Here is a 20,642-nt window from a genome sequence, read left to right on the forward strand (position 1 = left end):
CTCTTTATTTAATTTACATGTAGATTTATTATCATAATATCGTTATCATAAAGTAACATAGAATGGAGTAAATACTCTACAGCTATAGCCTTACTTAGTGACATCCTATTCTTGGCTCACCTTACCTGCTTTTGTGATCCAAAGAATGAAAACTATTTTTTCAATTCTGCATGTTTTCTCTCCTTTTTTTTTTTTTTTGTCTCTCCATCTGGACATAACCTAGCTCATTAGTACAGTTTCCTTTGAAATTGCTAATTTAACTCTTCCATGCCCACTACATTCTACCACAGAATAGTAGGCTATATTTCTTAAGCTTTACTTCATACTGGAATCACCCCTGGAGGTGAGACCCAAGCTTCAGTGTTTGTTTGCAGCTCTCCAGGTTATTTAAATGGGCAGCCTATGGATTTGAGAGCCAGCGGACCAGACGCTTGCTACTCAAAGTGTGTGCCTTAGACCAGCAGGGTGGAACATCACTGGAGCTTGCTAGACACGCAGAATCTCAGGTACCACTCCCATCTTGCTAAGACCAAATCTGCAAGGAAATGAGATCCTCGGGTAATTCATAGGCACGTTGATAATTAAGAAGAATAAACCCTCTCTCCAATCACTATGTCACAATCCTTTCCATCCTCTTCAGCCAAAGATCAATAGGAATACACCTGAGTCATACCAGGTTAAGTTTATTTATTTAGTTACAATGTGAGAAAGTGCACCTCAGAGAAACCAGGGGGGCATCTAGGTAAGAGGGAGTTGGGAGACTGGGAGAAGCTTATTATAGGATTGGGGATTGCTTCCACCTTGCCTTCCTGGTAGCACCAATCCAGAACTTGTCTCTGCTCTCTTGAACTCTTCTAGGGGACAGGTGTTTATGGCATACACAGAACAGTGTAATTTAACAGTGAGGGATGCTGGTCAAAGAGGGGAAGAGCTCTGATGTAAGCATGCCAGTATATTTACAGTGTTTAACAGTCAGCCACATCACACATGGGCTTACGTTAAGCTGAGTAACATAGTGCTATAAAGAGTTTTTTTGGTAGCAACAACTCGACACATTAAACACTGATCTTGACCACTCTTGCCCTGACTTCAAGAAAACCTTGCCAACCTGAGCTGGCCCTGCTGAACAAACAGGCACGCTCACCTCCAAGAAGCACAGAATGCAGTTGTCAGGGGTTGAGCGGAGGGGAAATGAGAAGTTGCTGATCAATGGGTATAAAATTTCAGTCACGCAAGATAAATGAGTTCCAGAAACTTGTTGTACAGTATTATGGCCATAGTTAACAATATTTGATTGTGCACCTAAAAATCCAGGAGGGTAGATCTCGTGTTAACTGTTCTTACCCAATAAAATAAAAACAATAAAAGAGATTTGGAAGGAAAAGTAGGGGTCTCTAGATGAAGAGTGTTATGAGGGAGTTCAGAGAGTATTCCAGTGTGGAAAGTTATCCTTGTTCTCTCTCCACAAGGAAGGAGCCCCTGGATGCATTTCCCCTAAAGACCGTGATGTTTTTGAACTTAGGGCCTGAGGTCCAGTTTCACCTGACAGTTGTTGGCAGGACCTGAAGACAAACTCTGGTGGCATTAGGGACGTCCTGTAGAAGATGGCAAGGTGGCAGAACTGCTTATGAGATGACTTTGGCTGTGTCCAGAGCCTCATCTCCTCCGTATTTTCTGTGGGAACTAGAATTCTAGGTTTCCCATGGCAGCAGATTACCTAGGGCAGGTCCGGATGTCCAGGCAGCTCCCACTGGATCTCCTAAAAGACAAAAGGGTTCCATATGAAAGCTTTGGGATGGGCTTTCTGCTAGGGGCAAGGCATGGGCCACACTATGGCACCGTGTAGACCATCAAGGTCAGAAGGTTTCACAGGCAGTGCTACTTGAGGTCTTGGGCTAATTTGCCAACAGCAAATATTACATCAGTCGATAAAGCCAGTCCTGACATCCTGGATCTCTGTAACTGGACACCATCCAGAAGTGGATGTGCTCCACACATGCAACCTCACCTCTTCCACAGAAGCTGACTTTCCTTCCCTTTCTACCAGTAATAGAAGAAATGAGACAGAAGCTCAGGAGAAGAGGGAGGAGAGGGGAAGCATTAAGAGCGAGCAGCTATTATTAATAGAGAAATATGGCTGCTTTCTGATCAGATACAGGCAATCCCACAGCAGCCTTGCAGTGCCCATGGCTTACAGCACTCCAGTTATCACTGAGGTTCAGCATCAGCTTGTCAAAGACAGTCCACAGTGTTTTTAGTCTATCACTTAATCAGTTATCAGACTAACCATCTAATAATCAAGCACATCTATTTTTTTATATTGCCCAAACAGCCATCCATGTAATTTTTGTCAAACACCTGGCTAAAGGCAAGACCCAGTATCCTGAAAGAAAGCTATGGTCTCTGACTGCTGCTTCCTAGGCATTGCCCTTTTCTCTGCTGAGTGATTACAAAACACTCAAATGCTTTCTTATCAGGGACCTATACAGTGGTGATTATAGCTACGATAGCTGAGTTTTGCTCTACCCTGGGCGCTTTACAAAGATCTCATTTTATTTACTGTCAGACCTCTAGGTGGGGACAGAGTCCCAGAAACTCTTGCAGATTTTTTAGCCGGGTTTGGAGACTCAGAACCAGGATCTGGGCTATAGGACCTTGTGGAAGGTGTGGTCTGAGTGAAAGTTGTTTTACGTGTGGCCGTTATTTCCACCATGCTTCATAGTCTGGGGCTCACTACAGACTCTTTCTGGGCTCATGCCTCCTCTCTGTTTCCCTCACTACCTTTCTGGTTTCTTTCTCACTAGGATATTTGTGATGATGTAAATGTAGTTTCATTTTCAAATGTCTCCCCTGCTCTTTCAGCTGTGTTTCCTTTTAAAGTCTTTGCAATGGACCAATTTGCTCTTTTGATTTTTTTGAAATCTATTTTTACTGAAGTCTTTGGAACAGCTGATGACTCTCAGTGTTCTCTTTCCTTTTCTCTTTCTTCTTTAGATTAAAAATTCCCTGTTTCTAGTCTAACGGAGTGATTTGTAACATCCCCCAAGTTATACAGTGTCGAGATTACAGACATAGAGTGTGTTTTAACATTATTATGCATCATTAGTTGTTATAACTTCTAAAAGATGATTCTCCCCCCTCCAAATGAGATCTTCCTGAAGCCGAAAAGTTCCACGAGAGGTTTTAGAAGGCAAGGTCTTAGACTCTTGACTGTGGGGCCCGGCTTCATGGTTTCAATGGTCAGCTGCACTTAGTATCAGCTGCATGATTTGAGGGAGTTTCTTTACCTCTCTATGTCCCAGTTTCAGCATCTGCAAATGAGAGCAAAACATCAGCCTCAACCACCGACATAGTAATTAGGAGCACTAAATGAGTTATGCCATGCAAAGCATTTAAAACGGTGACTGGTGAAATTCAGCACACCAGTGAAGCATCCCATAAATGTGTGTTGAGTGCCTGCCAAGTCCTAGATATTGTTCTAGGTACCAGTGAGAAAACAAACAAATACATGTGTATCTTAGCTAGTGTTGACAACTGTCGTGAAGAATGATGGAGCAGAGAAATGAGATGGGCACACCCACACACATTTCTGTTTGAGATTTATTTTAAGGAACTGGCTCACACAACTATGGAATTGTGGGGGCCGGCAAGTCTGAACTCTGTGGGGCATGCTGGAAAGTCAGGGAGGAATTCAGGTTATAGTCGTTAAGTCCAAAATTTGTAGGACAAGTCGGCAGGCTAGAAACTCAGGCAGGGTTTCTATTTAACACTTTTGGGGCAGAATTTGTTCTTCTCTGGGAAACCTCAGTTTTGTTGTTAAGGCCTTCAGACTGGTTGGCTGAGACTCACCTACATTATCAAGGGTAATTGTTGCTTAAAGTCAACTGATTGTAGATGTTAATCCTATCTACAAAATACCTTCACAACAGCATCTAGATTAGCGTTTGTCTAAACAACTCATTACCGAAGCCTAGCAATGTTGACCTATGAGTCAGCCACCACAGGAGAGGTATGTTCCCTTCTGTTAGAGGGTCAGACGTGAGCTCTCTGAGGAGGTGTTATATGAAATAAGATCCAAATAAAGTTAAAAGAGGGAGCGTGCAGATACTTGAGACACAAAACCAGCGAGGGGCATCTTTGAGATGGGGGAATCTAAATACACATTGGCTGTCATTGGTAAGGGTCTCCCACTTACCTATGTCTTGATAATAATTTTGCACCTTTTTGGGGGGTAAGTTACTCCATTTCCATCATATCTCTTAAAATCTTCAGATTTATACATTAACCCATTCAGTTGCTTGAAGTATCTCATTGAAAGTATCATATAGGGGCGCCTGGGTGGCTCAGTCGGTTAAGTGTGCGCCCTCAGCTCAGGTCATGATCTCATGGTTTGTGGGTTCCAGCCCCACATGGGGGCTCTGTCCTGACAGCTCGGAGCCTGGAGACTGCTTCGGATTCTGTGTCTCCCTCTCTCTCTGCCCCTCCCCCGCTTGTGCTCGCTCGCTCTCTCTCTCTCTCTCTCTCTCTCTCAAAAATGAATAAAAATGTTAAAAAAATTAAAAAGAAAGTGCCATGTAAAAGGATAAAGTGATGACACGTGATCACTTGTGAAGTCCAGCTTCTGCGCATCATAATGACGCCCCCTAGTGGTGCTCACTTACTTTGTTTCCACCACAGGAAGTTTTGTTTCGCCCTGGAATCTTCGTACAGAGTATCCGTATTATTAAGATGATTCAACAAGAAATCAGACTTGGGTGACATTTTAGAATTGTGAACATTTGTCAGGAATCCTCACAAACGCACAGCACACACCTGAGTGTGCACACGTTCACACGCCCACACACCCACGTACTTGCAGTAGTCTTTTCTGCGGTCTTAAATAACCTCCTGTGTTCCCAAAAGACCGTCCTTGCTGTTCCCTTACTGTTTGGCTCAACACGCATTGCAGATTTGGAGGTGTCTTCCCAGGGATAATGCCGAAGATTGGGCGAGTTTTTTTGTTGTTGCTTAAACTGAGAGAATGTTTAACTTCTGGAGGATTTCTGCTGCTAAGACTCTCTGCTTTCTGCCCATTAGAGCTTTCTTTCATGTCTCTTCAGCCTGGCTTGCCTGTGACGTGTTGTGGCTCTGAGGTCGGGGGACAGCTGTGCATGCTGGGAAATTCGAAAAGAGCGGGGAGCCTTGTCTTATTCTATGTGGCATGTAACCTTTCACATTATTCTAATAAAAATGACATTTATGATTGCAGCCTTCTGTGAACTTTCAGAAGGCAGTTGTAATAAAATCGCTGCCTGGATTTTAGATAGCGTCTTTAACTTTGAATTGTGTTAACAGTATGCCAGAGCCAACGAGATACTGACGCAAAATTTTCCTTTACCGCTCAGAATGCAACCTCGATATTAATGTTTTCTGTCCACCCTGAGTTAAAATCTGTAAAATTCTAGAAAACAGAACAAGTTTTGAAAAAAATGAAAGGTCATCTCATAGGAGGGTTTGTTTTGTTTTGTTTTGTTTTGTTTTCTCTGGGTGAGGTTTGTAGCATAATTTTGTTTCTTCAAAGGATTGAGATGATGCCTACTGGAGCTCACCTGAACAAACTCTCTGAACCTTTTGAAATTACCCCTTCAATCTGAAATCACCTCTTCTGAAGGATCAGAATTGTCTGCGTTGGTTACCTGGAAGCTGACGTTTCCCCCGAGTCAAAAGGATATGTTGAGGTTTTTCAGCAGGGGTTCACTCCTCTACCTAGGATATTAGGTAGATATTAATGATATTAATATTAATGAACCACAGTGACCACCCACATAGCTTCCATGTTTGTCAGCTTTACACAGACACATCTGTGGTAGCATCTAAACATCAAACTGTAAGCACCCATTGATACTGAATGTCATTTGATCAGTTGCTTTCATGGTATCTTAAAAACAGAATCAAACTCACCTTTATCTTCCCTATTTTGTCCGTTTCAGATGGCCTGTCAGAGCTGCCCTGAATTTTTCAATGAGATCAATTAATTGGTCTGCCTCTAAGACTTGCTTGAGGTTTGATCACAACAGTTACACCCTCCATGATGTTCCCAGTTGTTTTGTGATCCACGAAACATGCCCTACGGATGCTTTTGTCCTAAGCTCACATAGTCCCCTTAGGAAGGTCATGCTCACAATTAATGATTCCAAAGGCCTTTGGCACCTGAGATACTTGGCATTCTGTGAAATAAGATGTATTTTTATGCTGTTTCTCATTAATTATTACTGGAGTGCTGGCATGGTTTTCTCTAAATGGTTTTGGTGAATATTGAGATCATGTTTTTTCTCCAAGTCCTGCATTTTATGAGAAAGCTGAGTAATTTGAGTAAGACCCGAAGCCTGAATCGTGGCCTCTTCATTTAATACTTGCAGAGAAAGTTTTACCTCTTCATTTAAACTGGTCACAAATCCATATTTCTTCTCTCTCTTTTCTCCTATGTTTGTCAAGAATGGCTCTCTTCAAACTCAGCCAGGAGCAAGCCAAACCTCCTAAAGGAAATTACAGTGAGAAGGGAGGGGAGAGGTGACAGTTATCAGCTCACAATATGACAAGAGCATCCATCATGTCTGCTTTGAGGCCAGGGTCTGGGTAGAGGGAAAAAGGAATAAAGCAAAAAGAAGTACGGAGGGCTTAAATGGTGTCTCAGTAAGCACAGCGGTTGTTAACCTCTGACTGGGACCCTGTTTCCTTTGCCCTCCTTACACCTGAGGTTGTCATCAGGTTTCTTCCTGGACCAGGGGAGAGGTGCAAAGCTCTCCCATCAACAGCTCCTTTAGGTTCTCTTTCATGATTTTAATTTTTAATGTTTAATAAGAACTTTTATTACCTTAGCTAGCATGATGTTTCATGATCAAATAGTTATTCAAGGATATGCCATTCACCATGAGAAGAATATGCTCTTTGTTGAGACTGGCCCAAGGACAAGAAAGTGATTAATGACAGTCTTGAATTCAACCTGTGGGCCAGAGCCAAGCTGAACTCACCAATAGCCTAAATTGAGCCATCATAGCCAACCTGCAGAAATATAAGGAAGAAAAACAATGCTGTTATAAACCACTGAATTTGAGGGTGTTTTGTTACATGAGGTTACTACAGCAATAGCTGACAAATATAATCACAAATTGAGGAAACATTGATGTTCTTATGACACATATTTTAATTTTGACAAATTGTTATCAGACTTCTAGTTTTTCACAAATTTATCTAGATTGTAACTCTTTGGAAGTCAGAAACAATATCTATTTGAATGGTGGTCTTTAAATAAATATTAGACATTAAATCAATGCTCAATAAAAATTTACTGACAGTGAAGTATGAAACTGTCCTACTTTCTTTTTATGAAAATTATTCTATCACTTTAGCTGATAATTACTAATAATTTCTTTACCTTTTCTGCAGTTACGATCTCAATTACTAGTGTAACTCAGAAAGTTACCAAACTCTATTTTGAGACACAATCTCGAAGGACTTTGCAGGTCTGATAAGGTCTTAGCCCCTAATTAATTAGCATCCCTGTGAAACACCAAAGCTAGAATAGAGAATAACATTGCACATTTCTTTTCTGTTTATGCTTGTTAGCCAGAAAATAGATCACTCCTCAGGTCTGACTCAGTTATTTGCCAAACTCCATTTTACCCATTGGAGACAAATGGGCATGCTTCTTGAATGAACCGCTAGCTTATATTGGCATTCTGGGAAGTAATAATTAGAAAGCTTCAGCTGTATTAAGAAAAAAAAAACATGGTGTGGAAAAATTTGAACTACTTTAATTAAAGAATGCTTTGTCATAAAATTAGTTTTTGCTTCTCTTGAAATATCAGCTTATTCTCTGTATCACACCAGCATTTATTAAATGAAAATCAATAGTGGATATGCAAAAAGAAACTTTGGTTTTAGGTTTTCTATCTTTGAATCATGTGACTGTATTCCTTCTTTAAAATTTTTATATAATTTAATGTAAAGTTTATGACTTAGGATAGAAACTAAATTGGGGAGCTCAGGCAGAATTTCACACCTTTACACGATTTACATAATTTTATATGCTTAGCATAATAGCTGGTATCTTATGACATTTAGTAAATATTATCTGAAAGTAACATTTTCGGGTGAGGTAAAATCTTGACCCTAAAGCCTTACCTAATGTCTACTTGCTGATTTTGTTGTTCATAGCTATTGCTTTATTTTAGGCAATGGCATAATTTATGTTTAAATGCTATTATTAGGGAAGAGAATTAGCAAGAATATAGATGATTTATATACCGATTGCATGACAAGAAATTGGTTTATTACTATCATAAAAAGGAGGAATACAGATGTAAATCCCATTTGGAATTCTGTACAACTCTTCACATCATTGTTAAATAGCTTAGTAATATTGGCGTGAGGTCATCGCAGTTGGCATCAATTTTTATCATTTTGTAAAAGTAAGCTTTGGGAAGGTCCAATTTCAGAAAACATCCTAAAATGGAATTCTTAAGTTTCCAATGAGCAGGCAGAAATATAAGTACCTAATTCAATTTTCTGTTCTTACCATGTATGAGTGTGTTTTGAACACCCAACTATATCTCTCCATGGGCAGGTGCAAGGGGTTGAGGGGGATGGTTATCTCTGAGAAGCATGTACTGAGAATTAATTAGCTAATGAGTGAAAAGTGCTCTCTTTATTTGTTAACTGCCATTTATTGAAATCTGGGGTTATAAGAAAAATATATACATGGGGTGCCTGGGTGGCTTTGTCAGTTAAGCATCTGATTCTTGGTTTTGCCTCAGGTCATGATCTCACGGTTCTGTGGGATCAAGACCCATGTCGGGCTGTGCTCTGACAGTGCAGAGCCTGCTTGGGATTCTCTCTCTGCCTCTCCCCTGCTCATGCTCTCTTTGTATCTCAAAATAAACTTTAAAAAAAGAAAAAAGAAAAAAGAAAAAAAATATATTGCTGCCTCTTGTATATTGTCTTTTATTTCTTTCTTATGATCTTGAAAACCTCTCTCCCTCATCCTTATCCAGTTAATTTTATCATTGCATTGAAGATCTGCCTGCATGAAATTTATTTTTTTAATGACTTAGAAGATTAATTAGGATGAACAGAGTATATTACTTTTCCTCTTGAGTAGGTAGAAAATGAGGTCAGCAATCGAAGTCTTGGCTGACTTCATTTTGTGTACTGTGAACCCAAGAGGCTCTACTCTCGAACCGAGGGATCAGTCTTTTTGGCTTCTCTGAGAAGCATGAGGGCACACATCGTCATTATCTCAGCTCCAGAGCATCACTCGGCCAAAATGAGAGAACAGCTTGAAGGTTTGCCCCTCCTTTCCATTGCAGTGTCCTTCTTTCTTCAGGCACTCAATTACTTAAATTACAGAATTGGCAGTGGCTTTTCAATTTTAGAAAGCTAATTGAATGTAGTCTTATAAGATGCAAGACCTGTGATGCTCCAGGCCCAGGAAGTAGAGGAGAGGGAATTCAGTGTGTGTGTGTGTGTGTGTATGTGTGTGTGTGTGTGTGTGTGTGGCAGGGGGTGGGGATGGGGGTTGTTGCTGCCCTGGAAATTTCTGTTTTGGATCATTTATAAACGAAGTATGGTAGTCCACTGCTGGAGTCCACTTATTGATAATATGGATGATAATATTGAAGATAAGATAGTTGTAAATAAAGCAACATTAGAGCTTGTAGTAGTGTTTTAGCTCAGGCTACTATAGTAACAAAGTACCATAGACTATGTGGCTTCAACAACAAACATTTATTTCTCATGGTTCTGCAAGCTGGAAGTCCTAGATCAGGGTGCCAGCATGAATGGCTTCTGCTGAAGGCCCACTTCTGATGAGGGTTAAAGACTGCCTTGTGTACTCATATGGCAGAAGGAGAGTGAGCTAGCCCTCTGGCGTCTTCTTATAAGGGCTGTAATCCCACGTGTTGGCTACACCCTCATGACCTAATTACCTCCCAAAGGCCCACCTTCAAATATTATCACATTGAAGTCAGAGTTTCAACGTATGGAATTTGGGGGACACCGATGTTAGGTCTACTGCAAGCAGGAAAAAACAACAACCCTTTCAAAATCCCAAATAGTACTTTATAAACACACACACACACACACACACACACACACACACACATGCAAATATGTATATGTCACCACATTGGATGATTTTAGGAAATGAGGACAGGAATTCAATAATGGGGTCTTCGAGGTGGCAACTCTAGTGACTGAGATGTATGCATGTGCGGGTGTTCTAACGATCTTGACCAGATCAGTCTTACTCTTCCCTTGTCTTGGCTAAACTTTAGGCAGATTTCTTCCTGACTGTAGGCCCCTGACCTTCCTTTTCTTAGAGTATTTTCTTTAGAACAGTTGCAACTGAAAATTCTTTCTCTGCTCCTTGAAATGTATGCAAATCTTCCAGCCTCATTCCAGCTTTACAACCCCGGGAGTGTCTTCCTCAGGGACCCGAGGAACCATCTCTTTGAAACTTAAACATCAAATAAGGTAGCATCTCTCTGCCCCTGTCTCCTGTCTCTGTGGGAGGTAGGAGCCTAACTTGGGTGGATGCCAATTAGCAAACACAGAGGGTGTAATTGCAGCAAAAACCATTTGCAAACTCGGCAATAACTTAAATGTGCTCAACCCATCCTATTGATCAACCTCACCCTTGATGCCCTCCAGTACTTTTCCATCAGCTTACCCTAGTGCTTGAAACTTTCCTGCCTTTTGATTCAGTGGCGTTAGTTCAGTTAGTTTTTATTGCCTGTTGCAATAGCTTCAATAATGTCTTCCTTGCCTGCTTACCTTGATCCAGTGCAGGTTTTGCTTTGAGATTCTACATGTTCTGAAATTGAAATAAGAAAGTCCATAGAGATAGAAAGATAGAGAATAGACAAAGAAGACCGAAGAAACTTTTGGGAGATTGTAGGTGGACGTTGTGCCATTATTATATACTTACACTATATACACACTGGAAAATAGGTGGCAGTCTACATTCTAAACATAATTCTGGTCAGAAAATAAGCTTAAATGGAATATAAGAACTCATAGAAAATACAGAATGGTTGTAGTTGTAGATAACATGTGGCTCCAGTTCCTTAGAATTCCTTAGGAAATACTCCATATTAGAAGATGGTTTGAAAGGAAGAATTGCTAAAGACTTAAAACTTTACAAAAGAGCCATCGTTTCTCTTGTTTATGACAATATTTTTTCTAGATAACCACTGTCATGTGTGCTGATATAAAAATACCACATTTGCAGCAGAGGAACGCAGATCTTATCAAACATATAATTAAAGAAAAAATACGTATCTGTAGTGAATCTTGTACGGTGAGATAATTAACCTCTCAGGATCACATCAAGATACTGTTTTAAAAAGAGATTTCTAAATAGCCATTTTCCTTGATTTATAGCTACTAAATTTATCACATTATCATATTGTGGACTAAAATATCTAACAATGTTTTCCTTTTTATTTTCAATAAACTGTTAGCCAACTGATGTGATTCAGGTGTAGAACTCGGTTTTTTGGGAAACAGAAAAAAGTAGCAATTCCTCTTCTTAAGACCCATACAATTTAATAGTGGAAATACCCATACAACTTACTAGTTTATGCCATACAGTAAATAACCTAGGAGCCTATACTGGAAACTCAGATTCTACCAATCCATTATGCCCTCCTTGCCACCCTTAAAATAATGCAACCCACCCGTACCGATGTTCATAGATCTGTTGCAAGTAGCTTCATACATTCATTCATTTAGTGAATATTTGATCACCGACTATGTGCCAGCATTGTTTGGGGTGTTTGGGCTATAGTGGGAACCAAAGAAGATGAAGTCCCCACTGTCTAGTGCAGGAGATAAATGATAAACAAGTGTAAAATACATTTACAATATACACAGTTGGTGCTATGTGCTATGAAGAATACGGCAGAATGAGAGTGATGGGTGATGGAGGCAAGGTAGTCATAGAAGCCCTCTTCAACAAGGCCACTGAAGTATAGAGATGATGTAAATGAGGGCACAAGCTGGGAAAAACTGGAAGGGAGAAGTCAAGCCCTGAGTCAGGAAGAGTATGCATTAGGAAGAATAGCAAAAAGGCTGGTGAGCCTGGGAGCCACGCTCTAGAGAGCAAGGAAAGACGGGCGCAGAGTAGAGTTGGAGCCATAGTCTGGGGCGAACTCAAGTGGACCTTGAAAGCAAGGCAAGGGTTTCGAATATGACTCTAAATGTGATGAGGAGCCTTAGAGGTTTGAATGGTATGCTCTGAACCAATGAACGTTTTATAAGGATGACTAGTGGAAGAGGGGACAGATGAGGCAGACAGGGACCTAGTCTGGAGGAAAGTATTGAAATCATCCAGGTACTAAATGATGGTGGCTCAGGTTAGCATTTCTCAACCTTAGGAGTAATAACATTTGAGGCTGGTTAATTCTTTTTTTTTTTTTTTTTTTTTATAGATTTTTAAAAAAATTTTTTTTTCAACGTTTATTTATTTTTTGGGGGACAGAGAGAGACAGAGCATGAACGGGAGAGGGGCAGAGAGAGAGGGAGACACAGAATCGGAAACAGGCTCCAGGCTCTGAGCCATCAGCCCTGAGCCCGACGCGGGGCTCGAACTCACGGACCGCGAGATCGTGACCTGGCTGAAGTCGGATGCTTAACCGACTGCGCCACCCAGGTGCCCCAAGGCTGGTTAATTCTTTGCTGTGGGGAGATGTCCTGTGGATTGTGGGATATTTAGCAGCATCACTGACCCCTATTCACAGATGCCACTAGCATCTCTGCAGTTGTGACAATGAAAAATGTCTCCAGATATTGTCAAATATCCCTTGGGGGAAAAATCACTCCCATTTGAGAACTGCTGACTTAGACTAAGATGGCAATGGTGGAGGTGATGAGAAAGGTTGGATTTGGGATATACATTAAAGGCAGAATGGCCACATTTGTTGGTCAATTGAATATGGGGTATAATGGACAGAGAGGAGTCAAGGATGATTGCAAAATTCCTTATATAAGGAAGTTCTTTGCAGCTGAGAAGTAGACCCAAGGAGCTGATGGCTGGGGGCTGCCTGCTGGTAGCTAGCAGAAAGTCCTTCTTGAAGGATTCTGGGCAGCACATCTCATTCACTGCTGTCTCCAGCAGTCACCTGACCTTCTGTAGCCTATAACTGCTCTGTGTTTCCAGCTACTGCGGCTCCTGACAACTACTTCCCCCCAAACTTTTTCCTTCTGTGACTTAGTTTTGTGATTGTCTTTGATAATTTGTATCTATTAGCATATGGAAAAGCAGACTGGACTTCCCAAATGTGACTGTCAGGCCCAGACACTACTTTGGGGACTTACACTGTGGTCTCAGACACAAAATCCAAAAGCAAGAAGTTTGCCTCCACTTTCTGTGCCCATACTCTGGTCTGTCAGCCAGGCCCATACAGTAGGAGATGAAGTCGGATACAAAGTGAGATGGGACAGTCAGAGAAGGAGATCCACAATGTGGATTTTAACCAGCTCAAGGAAAACAATTTTTCCCGGCATTCTCAGCAGAAGAAAAGCATGGGCCAAGCGATGCATATGCATGGCGTACTTGAATGAAGCAATTTTGATTGATATGGGATGGTTAGAGTCTTTTTTTTTTATGGTTGGAAACAGCAATAGACAAGGCTGGCACAGCATTGGGGTGTGAATGGCCTTGGAAGCTGTGCCAAAGAATTCAAATGAAATTCTACAGAATCAGGTGATACCTTTGCAGTTGGGGATTAAGCTTCTTTCTGCATTTTAGAGAGATGACTCTAGGGGAGGTGCAGGGAGCTTGTTGGCACAGGAGAATGTGTTGTGATTTACTTTTTTGGGATTTTTCACCAGGCAGGAAATGAGAGATAAATAATGCTGAGTCATGCAAATACCACATAAGGGGGTCATGCTCAACCCTTCAAAGTGGGTCTCTTCCATTCCTTCTTTCATTGGACCCCTGTTACAACAAATGTCAATGAATGTACAGAGATGTGAAGCAACATGGCATGTATTGGATGGTCACTTAGTGTTCAATTGTTTGCCTGAACCAAAAACAGTGAATTGTGGTTTTTAGATGTCAAAATATCTTATTGTGGCAGAAGGCAGGAAAACATAAATATGCCTTGTATCTATAGCTTGTAGACATTATAATGAAAATATGGAATAGCATATCTAATATGTTTTTAAAATTTATGATTGAAGTGTACTTGACATGCAATGTTATATTAGTTTCAGTTGTACGATATGTTGATCTGACAATTCTACATATTACTCTCTAATATTTTTCACATGAATTCACATGTGCTGTTTTTTTTTAAACTTTTTTTTTCAACGTTTATTTATTTTTGGGGGGACAGAGAGAGACAGAGCATGAACGGGGGAGGGGCAGAGAGAGAGGGAGACACAGAATCGGAAACAGGCTCCAGGCTCCGAGCCATCAGCCCAGAGCCTGACGCGGGGCTCGAACTCATGGACCGCGAGATCGTGACCTGGCTGAAGTCGGACGCTTAACCGACTGCGCCACCCAGGCGCCCCAACATGTGCTGTTTTTGACTCCCTCTTAGCCCATTGTCTAGGAGTAATAATAAGTTCAGTAATATAATTTAAATTTTATCGAATATTTAACATGTGCCAAATACCTAGTGTATGCTATTTTCGTTAATTTCCACAAGAATATTTTGAAATAGGTTTTGTTTTTATCTCCAGTTCAGATGAGGACACGGAGACTCAGAAGAACGAGGTCACTTTTCAAGGTCACGGGTGGGTTAGTAGCCGACCAAGATTCAAATACACCTCTACAGAATCCAGGAACACCAGATCTTAACTGCCTTACTGTCTTTTCAGAGATGAGGCTCTGAAATGGAATGGAAAGGAGGAGAGACTTTTGTTGGAAGGAGGAAAGCTGTAGGAGGAAGAGGGGAGAGTCAGTGACATTGGAGTTCACCTTCCTTGATTAACTGGATTAATGCTGAAGCCATTTATAGAGAAGGGACATGAAGACTGAACTGGTGGATGTGTTGGATATGTGTGCTTATGCAAGGAAATCGGTTTATATTGAACATTTCGATTTTGTGTATCTAAATAGCATAGCTTTTTAAGTCTATTTACCATTTCAGTCTTAAGAGGAGGAAAGTTTGAAATGTCTTAGGGAACTATATCCCTTCAGCATAGAGTCTGATTTCTACGCCAATGACATTTTTCAAGAAGTTATGTTTTTGACCTATGCTCATCCAAACTCAAATTATTTCATAATGGTTTCATGTTCTTGCTAAGGTGTCCATATTTCTCCCTAAAGCGCTGGCTAGTTATGCTCTTTCCTGATTGATGTCTTGCCTTTTATCAACCAGACTAAGTGGGAGACAAGATGGATTGGAGCAGAGTTCATTCTCTAACTAGCTGGGGCTCTGTGAGATATAAAACTTCAGTGCTAAACATTGTTCCAGATTCTGCAAGTTTACTCACCTTGGAGAAACACATTATTAACACTTGCATAGAATGCTTTTGGACACGCATCAAAATATTTTAATAGTTTAAAAATAAAATCCAAACACCTATCTATGCAAAACCCTTTATATAACATTTTTGAAACGAGGCTAAAGATGGAAAATAGTTTCACTAAACCCTTTAACTTTTCTCTGGTCATGCATTTTCTGGTCTCTGTAGTTACAGCTCCTCTACCACCCCAAATCCATCCCCTTCACCACACACACACACACACACACACACGCACACGCACGCGTGCGTGCACGTGCATGCACATACACTATGCATGCATGTCTGGAATGTTCTTCTCTATTTGCCTGGTGAACTAGTTATTCTTCAAGGCCTATCAAGATTATTTTCTATGTCATTTTTCTCTCCCCTGTCCTCCATGAGGTTGTAGCTTTCTCCATTTATGACTGAAAAATGCTCTGTGCACACATCTTGTAGCATTCTGTACTTGTACTGGGATCCCTCTTAAATCTCCCGCTGGACTGTGACATGTTGAGTACGGGTCTGTCTAACTTTCCACACTTGGCATCTCCCCAAAGGCATAACATCAGCTGTCTGGTGATCCAGTTGGCTGTTTGCATCCCTCTTAGGCCCCAGAAGTGGATTCTCAAAAATAAAAAGCGACTTGAGCACGTGCCCTTTCTTCATTTGATCTGTTGGCTGTTTTGGCCTTGCAGTGAGTCTGAAGGGAGCCCCGTTAACAAGATGCAGATTCCAGGTTCCCTAAGACGCCACCTCCTGTCCTTCCGCACGGTGGTGATTGCCTTCGTAACTGAAAACAGTAATGCAATGTCATTTGGGCTTCGCGGTGATAGGCACAGAATGAACGTTTGAACACTGCTGGAGAAATGCTGGAGAGCACCATCCCAGGCAGGGAACAGATGAGGTCTAACCCTGCTTGCTGTGACGGACACAGATGGAAAGACATAAAAAGTCCACTGAAGCTGTGAGACCCCCTGATCTTACACCTTAACGTTGGCTGGCACTTCCTCGAGAAGGGTCAGCCTTCAGCAATATGAATTCTTCCCAGAATATAGTGCTTTATTTTTCCTCTTTTAATTACTATGCAGTGCAGACATATCTGGGCTTCCTGGCATACGCACAAGTTGGTTTAGCCATAATTTTCGAAACGCTCAATTATATCACAAGGAGCAGAAACCAAAATCAGAGTTCCAAGTGGCCATGTACAGTGCCCTGTCCTCTGTCCCAGGAGCCTGACTAGGGGAAATAAAGAACCATCTCACCACACCCCTCACAACATCCAGTCTATACAGGACCTTCATTTAGGGTGTTCTAGCTCCAGGCTTTACTATTCCACCCTCCATTTTCTTCTTTGCTACTACTCATGTGCTTCTACTTCTGTTTATTTTTCAGTTTCTCTCACTATGTCTGTATATCTAGATCCAAACACTCATCCCTTTTAATTATTTCGCCTTAATGCTTTGTTCATCCCTAGATCTGTTCCCTTTTAGGGGCTTTTCCACCTGGGTGCTTTCCTTGGGAGGCTGACTTGAGTGCACTACTGAATTTGCAACCACTCCCCACTGTGACTCTGCTTGTCCGGCTCTATTTTCCAAAACAATTATTATCTTCTAGCTATATTATTAACCTATCGATTGTGTTTCTATTTCATTGCTGTGTCCTCTGTTGGTCTACTTCTAGAGATTTTTGCCTATTGTGTTTATTAATGCATTCCACCTGGAACATAGTATGTATGCAAACACTGAACAGTGAGTAAACTTTTTGCTTCTCTAGCCATTCCTCTTAGTGTCGACTATACCTGCTCTCCCACTGGGCATCCCCTCTGTCAGGCAGTAACCAGATCTGTGGTGCTGCTGTCCCCCTGCATTGCTGGTCTGGGGCTCATGGTACATTGACCAGGGATCTCAGTAAATGGCTTCTGTTACTGCATCTTGTCTTCAAGCTTGAGATTTCATGCCATAATAGTCGAGGTTTAGGCAGTGTTCATAATTATATAAAATTGCATGGCTTAGAGAGGAAAGGCACTAAGCCATCCTGCGCTGACAAATACAGAAGAAGAGAAAGCTCAGAAACAATGGATTAGGAACAGGTGCAATCCCTTGTGAGATACAGCATTTCACACACAGGGACATTACTGTAGGAATTAATGTAGATTATCTTTGGGGGGGCAAAACTATATTTTCTGGATACTAGTTTTCATTAAACCAAAAATTGGTAGATTAGAAGGAAGCTTATGGCCCGTTCAGGAGTCACTTAAAAAAAACAGTTTATTTATTTTTGAGAGACAGAGAAAGACAGAGTGTGAGCAAGAAAGGGGCAGAGAGAAAGGGAGACACAGAATCTGAAGCAGGCTCCAGGCTCCCAGCTGTCAGCACAGAGCCCAATGCGCAGCTTAAACCCACAAACCGTGAGATCATGACTTGAGCCAAAGTTGGACATCCAACCAACTGAGCCACTGAGGCACCCAAGAGTCACTCTTTATGCACATTTCTCAAGAATTTGTTCCTTTGAAAAAATAATGTAATTATTTCCTACTTGGTGAGGTCAGTTTTCTAAATTTTTGACCTTATCTCACTAAGAGATTTGCCATATTTGAATCTGTTAAATCCTGAAATGGAACGCAACCTATAAAGATTACAGGTCAATAGAGCAAATTTATGGATCACCTAACTACATTCCAGGCACTGTACTGAATGCTAGGGTTCCAAGATGAATAGGACACAAGTTATGTGTGGTATCAGTCAATGACTGAGCATGTCTTAGGTATAAATACACACACATATGTAAATACATAGATATGTATGTAACTGTGTGCAAATGTAATATAATAAAAATGCTGAAGTTTCATTCTCTGTTCAAACATTACCCTTGGGCAACAACTTCTGGGTTTTTTGAGCATATAAAGCATAATCACGTGGGTTGGCCAGCGTTCTTGCAAAGGAAAGTACCTTGGGAAACATGCTGTTAATTGCTTTCAGTAAAATCCTTGTTTTTGGAAGTGAATTTTAGGGTTATCTGAGTTACTTTAATACAGTGTTCTCTTCATTTAAAAATGACATCTTTGAGATTTAGTCACAGAAGTGACTTTTTGTGCAAAACAAAATGACACGATTCCTTTACCATGGCATTAGCAGAGAATGTCATCAGTGGGCCAGGTTCACATGTCCCTGTGTGTGAAATGCTGTATCTCACAAGGGATTGCACTGATTCCTAATCTGTTGTTTTTTTGTCAGTGTAGGATGACTTAGTCCCTTTCCCTCTGAGCCATGCAATTTTATATAATTATAAACACTGCCTAAACCTCGATTACTATGACATGAAATCTCAAGCTTGAAGACAAGATGCATTTATGTCGGCATGTTTACATTATTATTGAAAGCAAAAGCAGTTCCAGTGTTACTCCTCTTAGAGACAAGGAAAGAACTCCTTCTCCTTTCATTCGACTTCATGCTCTGAGCGAGCAGTTTTCAATCTCTTTCTTGCTTCCCAGAAATTCTATACCATTCCCTAAGATTGGTCAGCCATTTTGAGAGAAATAAATGTGAAAAACATGGTGAAACCCGTCTCCCCCTTTGAAGGTTTGTTTTCCACACTCTCTGCTGAGTTGATTGCTTAAAAAGGCACATCTTTTCCTGGCTCCACGTCTCTCAGGAACTAGAGTTTCTATGTAGAACTCCATGGGGAGAGACAAGAAGAGTTTCTTATGCTCAAGTCACTCTTTGCTGTTACTGGTAAGTCCTGTGGTGCCAGGCTTTTGTGGGTGTGGAGAGACACTGTCCGCAGCCTCATTGGCCAGGGGGGCCTACTTCATGTCCCAAAGAGGAAGGGGCTTCTATGTGTCTGTCCTTGAGACTCTGTGACCCAAAGACTCTCCCTCCAAGTGACACAGAGAGGCCAGGAGCCTTTGGGACTTAGAATGCGAAATCAGGACACGAAGTTGTGGGTCCTGGGCCAGGAACTTTAAAAAGCACATACTCTTCAACTCTTTTTTTTTTTTTAATTTTTTTTTTAACGTGTATTTATTTTTGAGACAGAGAGAGACAGAGCATGAATGAGGGAGGGTCAGAGAGAGAGGAAGACACAGAATCTGAAACAGGCTCCAGGCTCTGAGCAGTCAGCACAGAGCCCGACGCAGGGCTCGAACTAACGGACCGTGAGATCGTGACCCGAGCCGAAGTCGGTCGCCTAACTGACTGAGCCACCCAGGCGCCCCATCTTCAACTCTTATACAGATGTGCTATATATGGGTGGATAAAAGTTAAAAGGTGGTTGAATCAATAGATTGTAGGTCCTGGTGCATTTAAATTGTTAGATGTCTTAGCACGACCTTCTAAAAATACTACAGACTGCGTGGCTTGAACGATACACATTTGTTTCTTGTGGTTCTGGGCAGGGAAGTCCAAGACCAAAGTGCCTGTACATTCTGTTCCTGGCAAGGACCCTCTTCCTGGCTTGCAAACAGCCTGCATTCTTGCCGTGTCCTCATAGGATGCAGAGAGAGTTCTACTCTCTGGATTCTCTTCTTCTTCTAGGAACACTAATCCCATTATGGGGGCTCCATCCTCATGACTCATGACCTCATCTAACCCAACGACCTTCCAAAGAGTCCACCTCCAAATACCATCACATTACAGGTTAGGTGAGGGCTTCAAATTATGACTTTTGTTTTGGAGAGAGGACATAAACATTCAGTCCATGACATTAGATTTGGGTTAGTAGAGAGTGTGGGCTAAAAGTTAAGAAGTAGTGATTGGTGTTTGGGATTACTGAAATTAAGTAACTATAAGGGATGACTACTGAATAAGTGGCAAAGGTGGGGTTAAAGGGAAGGCTTCAGAGAAGAGGAATTCAAGGAATTGAGAGTTTAGGCTATTGGAAGGATGGCCAGTGTGGGTTTTAATAGGAAAGTATTGGGAAAGAATGACAGTCGCCAGAAACTAACCTCTTCTAGAAATAAAGAGGTAGACTCCTGAGGGTGTGGAAGGTGACTGCAACAGGCAGCGGAAGTGTCTGATGAGATCACTGAATGGTGGAGTGCAATGGGGTAGGAGAGAGAATATTCTGGAAATAATCATGAGGCATGAGAGGGGCACTCAATCCAGCTCCAGACTCCACAGCACACAGGGAGTGGGAGACAGCCCCTGCTG

This window comes from Prionailurus viverrinus, chromosome A1, assembly GCF_022837055.1.
Source record: "Prionailurus viverrinus isolate Anna chromosome A1, UM_Priviv_1.0, whole genome shotgun sequence".
NCBI classification, from domain to species: domain Eukaryota; kingdom Metazoa; phylum Chordata; class Mammalia; order Carnivora; family Felidae; genus Prionailurus; species Prionailurus viverrinus.